Source organism: Tupaia chinensis, unplaced genomic scaffold, assembly GCF_000334495.1.
Source record: "Tupaia chinensis unplaced genomic scaffold, TupChi_1.0 Scaffold000294_5, whole genome shotgun sequence".
NCBI classification, from domain to species: domain Eukaryota; kingdom Metazoa; phylum Chordata; class Mammalia; order Scandentia; family Tupaiidae; genus Tupaia; species Tupaia belangeri.
In genome coordinates, this window is record NW_006159782.1 from 2,125,160 (window position 1) to 2,139,757 (window position 14,598).

General features: G+C 44.0%; 1 pseudogene; it reads right to left on the reverse strand.

The window, feature by feature from the left end:
- Positions 1-14,115: 14,115 nt before the first annotated feature.
- LOC102495439 (dynein light chain roadblock-type 1 pseudogene) overlaps positions 14,116-14,598 on the reverse strand; it is a 1,409-nt pseudogene continuing 926 nt past the window's right edge.

The following is a 14,598-nucleotide window of genomic DNA, read 5'->3' on the forward strand; positions in this document are numbered from 1 at the left end:
GCTGAACTGTCGGTGGCCTGGACCAAGGTCATGGTCAACTTGCTGCAAGAGCAGAGAAGGGCTTAGAGACAGAGCCAAGAGGTCCGAGTCCATTCCTCCAGAGAGCTGGAGGCCTCGAGCCCCGCTGACTGCCCTGCTTCCCTGCAAACGTGCCAGGGAAATAAACACAACCTTTGGAAGCCCTGATGATGTGTCTTAGGAGGAGGCTCCCGCCGGCAGGTCACGTGGGCCCAGCTTCCCCCCTGCCTCCCATTGACCAGTAGTCAAGGCTGGTGGGGCCAATGGCCTTACTGTCACAGACCAGCCCTAGATACTTACCTCAGCGCTTTAGCCCAGTCCAAGTTTCTCAAGCCTCCTTGCCAAGAGAACTTGGCTCTGTTGCAAATTGGCATCTCCGGTGCTTCAGCCCTCTGAGGGAGGACAGTTTAGAGACCTACAGGGCCAAGCCTTATCCAGGCTGCAGATTTCTGGAGGAACCTCATTTTAAACCTCTCTGCTCCTCGTTGGCCTCTTTTCTCAGAATGGGCCACGACTTGCCTCTCAGAGTCGTTCCTGGAAGAATGTGCCTGTACTTGTGTCTCCTGCCTCTCCCTAGCAAACGCTCCATGCTGAAGACACCCTGAACCACTTGCATTCCAAACCCCGCCATGGACCAGCTGTTGGCATGGTGGTTAAGGCGGCTAGATCCCACATGCCTGGCTGAGTAGTTTGGGTCCCAAATCCAGGGGCTTGAAAAACACAATGGGTGCACATGCATGTGTGCCCAAATCCTCAAACGAGAGACAGAGGAGGAGAAATTGCGGTGTGGCTATCTCCTATGAGGAGTGCTTTCCAATTTTCCCTTTTTCTCCTTGTATCTCCCTAGTGCATGCACACACTCTCTAGCTAACTTCTAAAAATAAAAACAAAAACACTCTATTTTGCCTGATTGATTTACGTCTCAAAATTCAGCTGAAGTACCAGCTCACGAGACGTTTTCTGAAGCTGAAACTACAAGTTTTCCCCTACTACCCAGTATCTTGTTTGTCCTTAGGCGCAGAAGCCTGATTTTGAGCTGTGCACATGGTTGGCCTGGAGTGAAAACCATGATTCCCAGAATTTCTCACAGCTAGGTGTAACTATGTGACTAAGCGTGGCCAACAGCGTGTAGGCCAAGTGTTTTGTGCAACTTGCAGGAACTGTCTTGTCGTTGTTGTTGAATTTGCCAAAAGGTACGCGTACATGCTGGAGAGACAGAGAGGGAAAGTGAGAAAGCAGCCCCCATGGGGGTAGTCATGCTACAATCCCTTCTCCATTTCTCCTGCCTTTTGGGATTTGGGGCACACACACTCACTTGCCTGGTGTGTTTTTCAAGTCGCTGGGTCTGGGATGTAAACTGCACAGTCAGCCATGTGGGATCCAGCCACCTTAACTATCACTCCTCGCCAGCTGGCCTGATAGATGTTAATATTTTGTAAATATATATATATACACATACATAAAATATTAACATCTATCAGGCCAGCTGGTGGGGAGTGATTATTATCATTATCATCATTATCATCTATATGTGTATATATATATATATATATAATTATTTTAGTTAACTTTATTTATTTTTAACTTGATCAGAGAGGGACAGAGCAAGATAAAGAGCAAAGGAATATGAATTCCCTCTAGCTGCAAAGGTAACCACTGATAATAGCTATTTTGTCTCCTTCCAAAATTGTATAGCCCTTTAAAAAAAGCCCACAAATTGAAACCAGCCTATGGCGTAGCAATTACATCACCGGATTTCCACATGGCAGACCATGCTTTGAGTCCTGGACCCAGAGGCTTGAAAATCATGCCAGGTGCATGTGCATGCATGCCTAAGATCCTGGGAGGAGAATGGAGGAGAAAGGATTGTGGCGTGACCATCCTTCCCAGGGGGATGATTTCTTTCTTTTCCTCTCACTGTCTCTCTTTCTCTCTCCAGCAAGCACGCATGTCCTATAGCAAAAACCTCTTTAAAAACAAAACAAAACAGGGACCAGTAGTTAGCATAACGACTATGTCGCTGGACTCCCATGTAGTTGACCGCAGTTCAAGTCCCGGACCTGGTGGTTTAAACTCACGCTGGGTGCGTGTGCATGCGTGCCCAAGATCCCAAGAGGAGAATGGAGAAGAAGGGATTGTGGCGTGGCCATCCCCCTGGGAGGTGATTTCTCGCTTTCTGTCTCTCTCTCTCTCTGTTTGTCTGGAGAGCGCACGCGCCCTATAGCAAAAACCTCTCCAAAAACAAAAACATAAACACACAATTGTAAGATCATGGTATATTATTTCTACATTACGCTAACTGCTGGTTCCCCCTTATTTCTATTCTTGAAAATAATTTTTTTAGAAAAATTTTTGAGGACATTGTGCTACTGCCTGCACAACTGTGAATAGGCCAGCAACCAATTATTTTAGTAAAAAATTAGTATTTCAGTATTCCATCGTGTTGCCATTATGTTTAAATGCCAAATTAAAAACTAAAAATTTGATAAATATTTGGGCCAGCTGGTGGCACAGTGGATTGGATCCCACATGGCTGGCTACATGGTTGAGTCCCTGACCCGGCAGCTTGAAAAACACACCAGGTGCATGTGCATATGTGCTTAAAATCCCAAGAGGAGAATGGAAGAGAAAGGATTGTGGTGTGGCCATTTCCCCTGGGGGATAATTTCTCACTTTCTCTCTCTCTTCCTCTCTCTTTCTGGTGAACACACATGCTCTATAGCAAAAATTAAAAAGAAATTTGATGTGAAGCCAGCAGGTAGTGTGGTGGTTAGGGGCACTGGACTCCTACATGGGCGACCGTGGTTTATGTCCTGGACCTAGCGGCTTGCTTTCTCACTTTCTCTCTCTTTCTCTTGCTCTGTCTCTTTCTGGTCAAATTAAAATAAATAAATATGTGGCCGGCAGGTGGCGTGGTGGTTAAGAGTGCTGGACTCCCACATGTCTGACTGCAGTTCAAGTCCTGGACCTGGCAGCTTGCTTTCTCACTTTCCCTCTCTCTCTTTCTCTCTCTGTATTGCTCTGGTCAAATTGAAATAAATAAATAAAGTTAAATAAATTCTAAAAAAAAAAAGAAAAAGAAAAGTTTTTGATATAGGGTATGTGTACCTGTCAGACAGAGAGACAGAGAGACAGAAAGTGAGAAATCACTCCCCAGGAGGGATGGCCATCTGCAATCCCTTTTCCATTCACCTCTCAGGATTTGGGGCATGCACATGCATGCACCCAGCGTGAGTTTTAAGCACTAGGTCTGGGTCTCAAATTGTGGTTGACCATGTGGGAGTCCAGCAACACAACCATTATGCCATCAGTTAGTCCCATTCTTTCTTCTTATTACATCAATTCTACCTTTTTTTTTTTTTTTTTTTTTTTAGTTGTGGTAAAGTACACATGACATAAAATTTACTCTTAACCATTTCTTAAAGTTTATTTTATTGGGACCAGCAGGTGGCATGGTGGTTAGGGGTGCTGGACTCCCATGTGGCTGACCATGATTCAAGTCTCAGACCTGGCAGCTTGCTTTCTCACTTTCTCTCTCTCTCTGGTCAAATTAAAATAAATAAATAAATAAAGTTAAATAAATAAAATAATTCTTAAAAAAGTTTATTTTTTCTATGAAGAAATAGAGGCACAGAGAGAGAGAGAGACAGACAGACAGACAGTACCCCCACCAGGGTCTTGATATCTTGATACAGCAATCCACCCCCAGCCTCAACCAGCCCCAGATCACAGGCAAGTGTATGCTGGTATACTCAGGGAGGTCTCTGGATGTAAGCTCAGAACTTTCCCAGGTGGGTCAACCTTGAAGAGTGTCACATTTTGCCAATGCACCTCTGCCCAGCATCCATCTTACCATTTTTAGGTATAGAGTTCAGTAGTGTTATAGTCACGTTGTTGTTCACACAATGCCTAGAACTTTTTAATTGCAAAACTCTGTATCTATTGTGGAAAACCAGAGGGCCAAGGAACAAAAACGTAGCACTCCGGAGAGATGGGGTAACTCTTTAATACACTGGCAGGCGTGGAGGAGTTTAATACTCAGAATCTCCAGCCTGCTCGGGGGTCGAGCACAGTCTTTTATCGGGAAGTTTGGGGAGGGGTGGCTTCCAGCAGGCTAAGGGGTAGCCTATGAGGAAGAAGCAACCAACCCATGGGGAAGATGCAGCCCACAGTCTTTTCTCAGGAAGGACGGGTCAGATAAGCAGGGTGTTCAGCTTCTCAAGGTCTCAGACTGTTTTATCACTTCAGAAGGGGAGAGGCAGAGGCAGAGGATTCAGAGGCTTGGGATGGCAATGGTTGACCTTGGGCTATTGAGAGTCCCCGGCCCATCCACATCATTTCCATTAAACATCTTCCCATCATCCCCTCCCCACTCTCCAGGCCCTAGAAACCATTCCTATGAGTTTGAACAACTTTGTCTGTTTTTAGCATATTGGATCTAGTTTATTGTTCCTTCAGCTGCATAGTATTCCACAGTGGCTATAACTGACATTTAACCTATCTATCAACAATGTGAAAGTTGCTTCCAGTTTCTTACTATTTACAAATGATGCTACAAATACCAGGATCAAATCACCAGAACTATGAGACCGTGAGGACAAAGGATATGTACTTTCATTTAAATTCATTCAAATTTCAAATTTCAGGTCAAATAAATTGTACTAGTCAACTCTCCCTCCCACAGAGGATAGGAAGCTCTGTACCCTGCATGCTGATCAGGTTCTTCCCTATGTAAACCAACAAGTAAATATTATGCACTCCCAGTGGCAAGTGGGATCCCACCTTGAAGGCAGGGGGCAGTGACTTCCCCCAGAGAAGCCTTGGAGACTAGAGAGAGAATCAAAGCTGCTAGATGCTTGCACAGGAGGAAGTCTGATCCAAAAGCCATGTACTGAGTGGACTTGGAAAGAGGCTCGTTGCTGTGGCAACTTGATTCTCCTGCTGCCAGGGGCGGGTTTTCTTCTTTCTTGTGTACCTGGCAGGAGCTCTTTCCCCTCCACATTACTTGAGAAAGAAAGACAGTTTGGCATCCTTTTATCGAGTTCAGTGCATAGCTTTTGTCAGTACCAACTGCCACTTGGAATGCCCTCACAGGTGAACAGAATGCACCTGTGTGTCTGAACTGAACTGCTGATGTAATGGACCACGTGGAGCGGGGCTGTCTTTTCTGAGAGTCCCCAGAGATGCCAGGAGGGCCAAACGCCCCAGAAGGCTGTTATGTTGTCTTCACAGGAAATGCTTTTTTAGAGCTTTGTTTAAGAACACCAAAGGTTAAGGGCCCTGTAGCTTGCTTGAACAGGGCTCTTAAACCAGTTTCTCAGACTTTGAATAGGACATTTAACCCTGAAAATGCTGATTGGAGTAGAGATAGGGGAGGAGAAAATGGATAGGTGGGCAGACTTAAATTTTTTTGGGGGGGCCAGATGGTGGCACAGCAGTAAACAGGACCCCTCTGCAGGGCTGACCTATGTAGGAAGGTTCCAGGTTCACTTCTGGAGACCTCTCTGAGAACATGTGTGCCCATGATCTGGAGCTGGCTGAGGCTGGGGGTGAATTGCAGCAGTAAGACCCTGTTGGGCATGCTCTCTGCCTCTGTTGCTCCTGGAAGGAAGGAAGGAAGGAAGGAAGGAAGGAAGGAAGGAAGGAAGGAAGGAAGGAAGGAAGGAAGGAAGGAAAGAAGGAAGGAAGGAGTAAAAAATTTTCAAACTAAGTGTTTTCAACCATTCCTTGTGTCGGGCTCTACAGTAGGCACACAATTAACATCCCTTCGTCTAGTTCTTTTAACAGCTTGGTAAAGTGGGAATTGGTATCCCTAATTTTTTAAGAATGAAATCTGAGTCTCTGGCTCTGTAAACTCAAGTGATTTGCCCAAGGTCTTGACATAGGAATATGAACCCAGGTCTGCCTGGTCTCAAGGTCATGCCCCTCCACCCCTTCCCACCACTGTGAGATCATTTGGACAAACAAATTAAGGGAAGGACCGTACTTCTCTTGGACATGGTAACAGTCAATTACTAAGTCTCTCCCTCAACTGGAAATGTGGGGATAGACTTGACCCACCCGCTTCACCTGATCCCTTCTAATGAAGGCCCCTTCCTCCTTGGAACTCCCACCTTTCTCCTTCACTCAGGCAAGTTGTCTACAGCAGGGACAAAAAGGATGTGGAGGGACCAGCAGTTGGCATAATAGCTATGTCGCTGGACTGCCTATGTAGGAAGGTTCCAGGTTCACTTCTGGAGACCTCTCTGAGAACATGTGTGCCCATGATCTGGAGCTGGCTGAGGCTGGGGGTGAATTGCAGCAGTAAGACCCTGTTGGGCATGCTCTCTGCCTCTGTTGCTCCTGGAAGGAAGGAAGGAAGGAAGCAAGGAAGGAAGGAAGGAAGGAAGGAAGGAAGGAAGGAAGGAAGGAAGGAAAGAAGGAAGGAAGGAGTAAAAAATTTTCAAACTAAGTGTTTTCAACCATTCCTTGTGTCGGGCTCTACAGTAGGCACACAATTAACATCCCTTCGTCTAGTTCTTTTAACAGCTTGGTAAAGTGGGAATTGGTATCCCTAATTTTTTAAGAATGAAATCTGAGTCTCTGGCTCTGTAAACTCAAGTGATTTGCCCAAGGTCTTGACATAGGAATATGAACCCAGGTCTGCCTGGTCTCAAGGTCATGCCCCTCCACCCCTTCCCACCACTGTGAGATCATTTGGACAAACAAATTAAGGGAAGGACCGTACTTCTCTTGGACATGGTAACAGTCAATTACTAAGTCTCTCCCTCAACTGGAAATGTGGGGATAGACTTGACCCACCCGCTTCACCTGATCCCTTCTAATGAAGGCCCCTTCCTCCTTGGAACTCCCACCTTTCTCCTTCACTCAGGCAAGTTGTCTACAGCAGGGACAAAAAGGATGTGGAGGGACCAGCAGTTGGCATAATAGCTATGTCGCTGGACTGCCATGTAGTCGACTGCGGTTCGAGTCCTAGAACCATTGGCTTAAACTCACACTGGACACGTGTGCGTGCATGTTCAAGATCCCCAGAAGAGAAGAGAGGAGAAGGGACTGTGGCATGGCAATCCCCGTGGGGCGTTATTTCTCACTTTCTGTCTCTCTGTCTCTGTCTTTCTGATGAGCAGACGTGCCCTATAGCAAAAACTTCTCAAAAAAAAAACTTCTCAAAAAAAAAAAAAAAAGAAAGAAAGAAAAAAGAAAGATGTGGAAACAAATAGACTTGGCCTCAAATTCAATGTGCTGTGAACTCCCTGCCTTTGTCTGAACCCCCATTTCTTTCTATTTTTTTGAACCCAGTCTTTCAACAGAGCTATGGGGAAAAGGTGACTTAGTTTTTTATTTTAAGAACCCAAGGGCTGCTGCCAACAGGTGGTGTGGGATCCCATATGGCTAACCACAGTTTGAGTCCTGGACCTGGTGACTTGAAAGTCACCCCAGGTATGTGTGCATGCATGCCCAAAATCCCAGGAGGAGATTGGAGGAGAAAAGAATGTGATGTGGCCATCCATCATAGGGGATGATTTTTCATTTTCCCTCCCCTGTCTCTCTCTGGCAAGCTCATACATGAGCCTAGGGGAAGGGTCCCAGGTCATGACTTCTGTACTAAACTCAGTCAGCCCCAGTCTGTACCAACAGCTTGGGTCTTTCCCCCACTGTTGCTCTCTCTTACCTAAGCTCACCTCCAGTAAGAGATTTTCCCTAGCCTTCAGGGTATATGACAATGCTGAGTTGTACTCTTGAATTTGATTTTTCTGTATCCCATCTCAGAGGCAGTCATGCCTGGAGCCGTTCCCAGGAGAATCTTGTCTAATCCCATACACGTTTACTCTCAGCACTTCAGGCCCCAAGTAACCACTTTCTGCAACCTATTCCTTCCAGCCAAGCCTTAAGAAACAAAGCTCTGTGCTTCTCAGTCTTTGTTACACTGCCAGGGAGGCTGTGTCACATGTAGCAGGATCACAGATTAACACACAAGGAAAAATGCAAGGAGCGATGTTGCATCTTCATTTCCTACAGCTGATCTGATGAGCTATGAACCCCTCTGGGAGGAAGAAGATAAACCTAATTTGCCAATTCATGGTACTACAGTATATTCCAAGGGTTTTTTTTTTTAAGATTTCTTTTTGGCTTAGGGTGTGTATACTTGCCAGAGAGAGAGACAGAGAGAGAAGGAAAGTGAGAAATCACCCCACAGGCTTTTCTTTTTCCATACCCCAGTCTTTTAAAGTGAAGGAGAAGAAGAGATGGCCACGCCACAATCTCTTCTCCTCCATTCTTCTCCCAGGATCTTGGGCATGCATACGTGTGTTTTTCAGGCATTCATGTCCAGTGTGTTTTTCAGGCTGCTGGGTCAGGACTCGACTGGAGTGGGCCAGGTGAGATCCAGCGCCTTAACCACCATGCCACCTGCTGGCCTGCATATTCCAGTTTAAATACCATCAGCTCCTCCTGAGGTTTCACTCTTTGAAGTTTCGGTTATCAACAATGCAGTACAATAAGGTATTCTGAGAGAGAGACCATATTCACATAACTTATATTACAGTATTTTTCTATAAGTGGTCCGTTTTATTATTAGTTATTATTGTTTACTCTCTTACTGTGCCAAGTTTATACATTATTTTGTCAAAAGAATGTATGTTGTCCACTGATCTGAAATACAACTAATAGAAAAACCGGACATAGGGTTTATTCAGGGTTCTTTGTTTTAGGTTTTTGCTATAGGGTGTGTGCACTCACCAGAAAGAGATAGACAGAAAGAGAGGGAAAGTGAGAAATCACCGCCCCCCCAGGGGTCATGGCCATGTTACAATCCCTTCTTTTCCATTCTCCTCTTGAGATGTTGGGCACCCAGGCACACATGCCTGGCATGATTTTCAAGCTGCAAGTTTCAGAATTCAAGCTACAGTCAGCCCTGTGGGAGTCCAGTGCCTTAACCATCATGCCACCTGCTGGCCCCAGGGGATTTTAAAAAAAGAATTATTCATTTATTCATTTAATTTTATTTATATATTGTTATTATTTTTAAATTTGATCACAGAGAGATAAAGAGAGAGAGAAAGTGAAAAAGCAAGCTGCCAGGTCTGGGACTCAGACTGTCGTCAACCATGTGGGCATCCAGCACCTTAAACACCACCTCACCTGGTGGTAGCCTTGGAATTGTTTTTTTTTTTTTCCTTTCATAATAGAGGAAGAGAAAGACAGGCACCCTCAACAGAGTCTTCATGCTGTGATCCACCCCCAGGCTCAGCCTGCCCGTATCATAGGCATGCAAGTGCATGACCAGAGTGTACAGGGGGCCTTGAGACCTGAACTGAGGACCTTCCTGTTGTGTGTCCAGCATTACAGACTGTGGCAATGCTGTCGTGCCACCATCTGGCCCCTATTCAGGGTTTTAAAGGAACTGCAGTTTGGTAATGCAGTTTCTACTAAAGAGGCTGCTTGAATTTCCACTGGATCTCAGATGATACAAGGCTTTTAAAGTGAAGGACAAGTTAAAAAGAAAGAAATTCTAGGAGGCTTGCTCACATGAATGGCTTATCAAGGAGGGTAATAGATGTCAAGAAGTCATCCTAACACCAGGCCTTGCAAGATTGATTGCTAAGATTATCTCCAGGTGGAAAAGTCCATCTGTGGCAGGTAATGGCCATTTGTAGCTGTTAACTGTTGTTTCAGGATATTTACAGCCTCTGCAGTTAGGCCCAGTTCAAAAGTTCACTTGGGACCAATAGATGGCAAAGTAGTTACATCTCTGGATTCCCACATGGCCGAGTATGATGTAAGTCCTGAACCCAGTGACTTGAAAATCACACTGGGCACGTGTGTGTGTTTATGTGCCCAAGATCCTGGGAGGAGAATAGAGAAGGGATTATGGTGTGGCCATCCCCTCTGAGAGGTGATTTATCACTTTCCCTCTCACTGTCTCTGTCTGTCTCTTTCCCCGGCAAGCACACACACTCTAAGGCAAACACCTCTAAAAAAAAATTTACTTGACATCATTCAAAGGTTCACATTTTTAAAGAATTGTTTATTTAATTTTATTTGTTCACTTATTTTTAATTTGACAGAGAGAGAAAAAGTGAGAAAGCAAACCAGCAGGTTCAGGATTTGAACCATGGTCAGCCATGTGGGAATGTCCAGTGCCTTAACCACCATGCAACCTGCACATTTTATTCTGAGTAAAGATACATGACAATACCTTTTCTGAATGATTCCCTGACTCCATTTTATTTGCTCTGAACTGTACATCTCCATATTGTGATTTAGGTCCCAAGGTATATAGGAAAAAATACACTACATGGTTTCCATTCTGTTTGTGGTTGGTTTTAAGCATCCACTGGGAGTCTTGGAATGCGTCCTCCACAGATAAGGGAGGACTATTGCAATCTCTCTTGAATAATTCACTCTCTATAGGGTGAGTGTTTGTTTTTTATTTTCTCTCTTTCTACACTGCCAGTCTCCATGATGGTGGTGGCAGGTGTGATACGTGATTACCTGTGGGCCTTCCAGAGTGTCTTGCTGACACTTATTGCTCAGTGAGTCCCCATAACTCAGTCTTGGTCATGAGATATAAATACAGATTAATATTGGTATTTAAAATAAATGAGTCTTTTTTCTTTCCCAAGACTTTGAGACCCTCAGGGCCCTTCAGTACCTCCACATCCCCTTGTCAGGTCCTGGAAGAATCTCGGGAACCCTGCAACCACAGAGAGTGAGGTCACTTCCAGGCTTATCTATCTGGCCATTTCCCGGCCTTGGCTGCCCTTCTGCCCCTCTTATTTGCTAGATGCAGCATCTACCCCAAAATGGGGTTCCTCTGGGGTTCCAGATGGGAAACAGGACCCTGTACTTTGGGCTCTTCTTTCTCTGTGCCCTTTGGCTTTCCCCTCAACCTTCTAACATGCCTTCCCCTAGCCCTTGCCTTTGGCCTGGAGGAGGAGCTCAAGATGCAGATATGGAACTACCTGTGTCCTCTACCTCCTTTACAGTCAGCCTGGGCCATGTCCTCTGCATCCTGTCCACTTCCTGACACTCCAGGCACACATAACACACCTTGGTGACCTAGTCCACCAGGCCTGGATATTGATATGTTCGTATGTGCTTAAATTATTTAGAAAATCCTTTTTTCTCCTAGCAAAGAGCAGCTTTCGAAGCTATTTCCTTGCTTTACATTGAAGAACATCTTTTTGGATGTCAGCAGCCAAGCACTGACTTATTATTTTCTTGGTGTTTCTAATCTTTTTGGAGGCAAACAGATGTCTTTGGCAGAAGAGGAGGAGGTGGCACAAAAGAGAGTACAAAAGAGAAAAGTACATTAATATGCCACCAGTAGTCTTCCTACTCCATGTGTTTATGACTGGGAAGGGCTTAAGGTGGTTTCCAGCCTCGAAATTCTGTGAATCTGTGTGTCCTGGCCTTTCAACACTATTGACATTAAAGCTTTTTTTAGATCCTTATTTTAAAATATTTTTTCTTTGTTCATGATAAGAATGCATGCATGTCCACATGAAAGAGAGATGGGGGAAGAGATGAGGATCCTCCAGACTCCACAGGGTCTAGTCATCACACTGTGACCTCCTTCCACCAGTCTTTGAATCCATTGAACCTTGTATGTGCCTGACATGTTTCAGACTGCCTGGGCTGGAGATTTGAACCATGATCACTGTAAGGATCTGATTTCTCTTCAGTGGCACATTAGTTCTGTGCCACAAAACCAGACCCCCCCAAAAGATCTTTTTTTTTTTTTAAAGAATAATTTATTTATTTAATTCCATTTGCTGTTATTATTATTTTTTTAAATTTGACCAGAGAGAAATAGAAAAATGAAAAGTGAGATAATGTGATTGAATATATGGGGAAAAATGAAATGGAAAATAAATATTTTTTAAAAATAAAAGAAAGAAAAAAATTAAAATAAATAAATAATAAATTTAAATAAAATAATTTAAAAATAAATAAAAGTAACCTTTCCCAAACAGAAAGATAGATGACAAAAAAGAAAGAAATGAAAAGAAAAAGAAAAAGGGAAAGTGAGAAAGCAAGCCACCAGATCCGGGACTCAAAACGCAGTCAGCCATGTGGGGATCCAGCGCCTTTATCCTCCACGCCACCTGCCGGCCCCAAGAAACCTTTTCTTAAGAAAACATTCCTTTAGTTACTGCCATAGTTCTCTTCCCCTCAACAGTCAAGTGTCCTGGAAAATGTACTCTGGATTCAGAACCCAACAGAGTCAACTATTGACCTCTTTCTAATTTCAGGGTACCCTGTATTAGTTTCCCAGGGCTACCATAACAGCATACCACAACTTGGTTACTTAAAACAAGTTTATCTTCTGGAAATCAGAAATATGAAATAAAGTTGCCTGGCAGGGTGGGTTCCTTCTGGAGGCTCTAAGAGAGAATCCATTCCATGCCTCTTCCTGCTTCTAGTGGCTCCAAAAATCCTAGATGTTCCTTGACTCAAAGATTCATCACTTTGATCTCCTCTCAGCCTTCACACAGCTCACCCTCTAAGTCTCTGGTCTCTCAAATCTCCCTCTTCTTTAAATAAAACCCAAGGATATCAGACAGAGGATTTATGGTCAGCCTAAATGACCTCATCCTGAGACTTTTAACTTAATTATATCAGCAAAGACCCAATTTTCAAATAAAGTCTGATACATAGGTGTCAGGGGTTGAGACATGGAAATATCTTTTAGGGGGACACCATTCAACCCACCATACGTTCTTTCCAGTCCTTACTTTGACCTCTCTGCAACATTTGATGTTCATCACTTTCTCTTAGAAACCACATTTGCCACCGGCTTCAGTATTCTGAGCTCTGGTTTCCAGGATTCCCTGCTGTCTCTGTCTCATCCTCTACAAGTTACTCTTCCTTTTCTTCCACTTAGCCCTGAAAGGTTAAGTGTCTAGGATTCTGGGACCTTCAGGTGGCATGGTGGTTAAGGGCACTGGACTCCTACATGGCCAACTGTAGTTCGAGTCCCGGACCTGGTGGCTTGCTTTCTCACTTTCTCTCTCTCTCTTGCTCTGTCCCTCTCTGGTCAATTTAGAATAAATAAATAAAGTTAAATAAAATAATTCTTAAAAAAAAGTTTCTAGGATTCTGTCCTTAGTGCTCTTCTTTTAGTCTGTATACTGTCCCTCTGGCAATTTCATTCATTCCATGGTCTTCAGCAAAGACACAACAGAGTCATCCTGGATATAAGAGGCTATATTATTGCAGATTTTATGGCTAAAATGGGTTTTTGACTTAACCTTTTCAAAGAACAAAATTATAATGTAATTTAAAGATCTTAACTGGCTTTATTTATGATTCTAAAATCAGACAGCACTTTATTACATAAAATAGAATGTTCCCGTTAACAAAGTTAACTAGGTATGGACTGGGAATCAATCACTCACCTTCAGAAAAGCTAATTTCTGTACCACAAAGTTTGTCAAGAGACAAGTCTTTTATTTTTCTTTGGAGAGGTTTTATTTGTTTGTTTGTTTGTTTTCCTATTGGGCACATGTGCTCCCCAGAAAGACAGAGAGAGAGCGACAGAAGCAAGAAATCACCTCCCGGGGGGATGGCCACACCGCAATCCCTTCTCTTCTGTTCTCCTTTTGGGATCTTGGGCACACACGCACACACACCCGGCGTTGAGGTTAAGCCACCAGGTCCAGGACTTGAACTGCAGTCAACTACATGGGAGTCCAGCAGCATAGCCATTACGCCAACTGCTGGTCCCGAGACAAGTTTTTATTAGAGACAAAATCAACGGAAATCAGAGAGCTAGCTTTGCTCTAAAGATTGCCTCCCCAAATGTGTTTGGGAACAGGCCTTTATAGGGGAATAATTTCTGCCCAAGTCTTCAACCAGGACTGTATATGCAAATGAAGAAAAGAAATGTGTACAGTTCTGATTAGTTCATTTGAGCAGCAGGCCCATAGGTCCATTATTGAAACTGGTACTGTTTTGATTTACTTCACTGTTGCCAGTATTTTCACTCTCTCCCTGCATGGAGTCCAGCTTTAAATCACAGCCTTCTCAGCTTATGTGTTCTTCAAACAAACTCACCAAGCAGCAGTTAGCACTAGGTTTATCTTACTTAGGCTAGTTCTGCCAATAAGTCGAGCAGAAGAACTTGGTGTTATAGATGGAGAAGAGCTGAAGAAAGCATATCTCAAGACCAAAGAGCAGATGTCATCTTTTTTTTTTTTTAAGCAGTTTAGAAATTTTTAGTTAAAGAAAAATAGCCTTTTCCAAAGGTGACAAAGTGAAATTAAGGTCAGAAGAAAGCTGGGTGTGGGCCTCTTACTCTTCAAACTCTTGCTCCAAAACTTAGAAGTGAGGAAAGAGGCCCTCCTGCTGATGGTGGGAGCAACTGGCACATTAGAGGGGCTTCTCTGGTGGGGTGGGTGGGACTTCAGCCTACCCTTGGCCACTGGATTGGTTTGACTGGGCTCCAAGTGCCAATCATTAGACATGATTCTTGGGGATATTAAACTAAGGAATGACACAAGGAGCCAAGGATAGCCTCTTTGGTTGGATTCTTTTTTTTTTTTTTTTTTTTTTCCTTTTTCTGAAGCGGTTTTA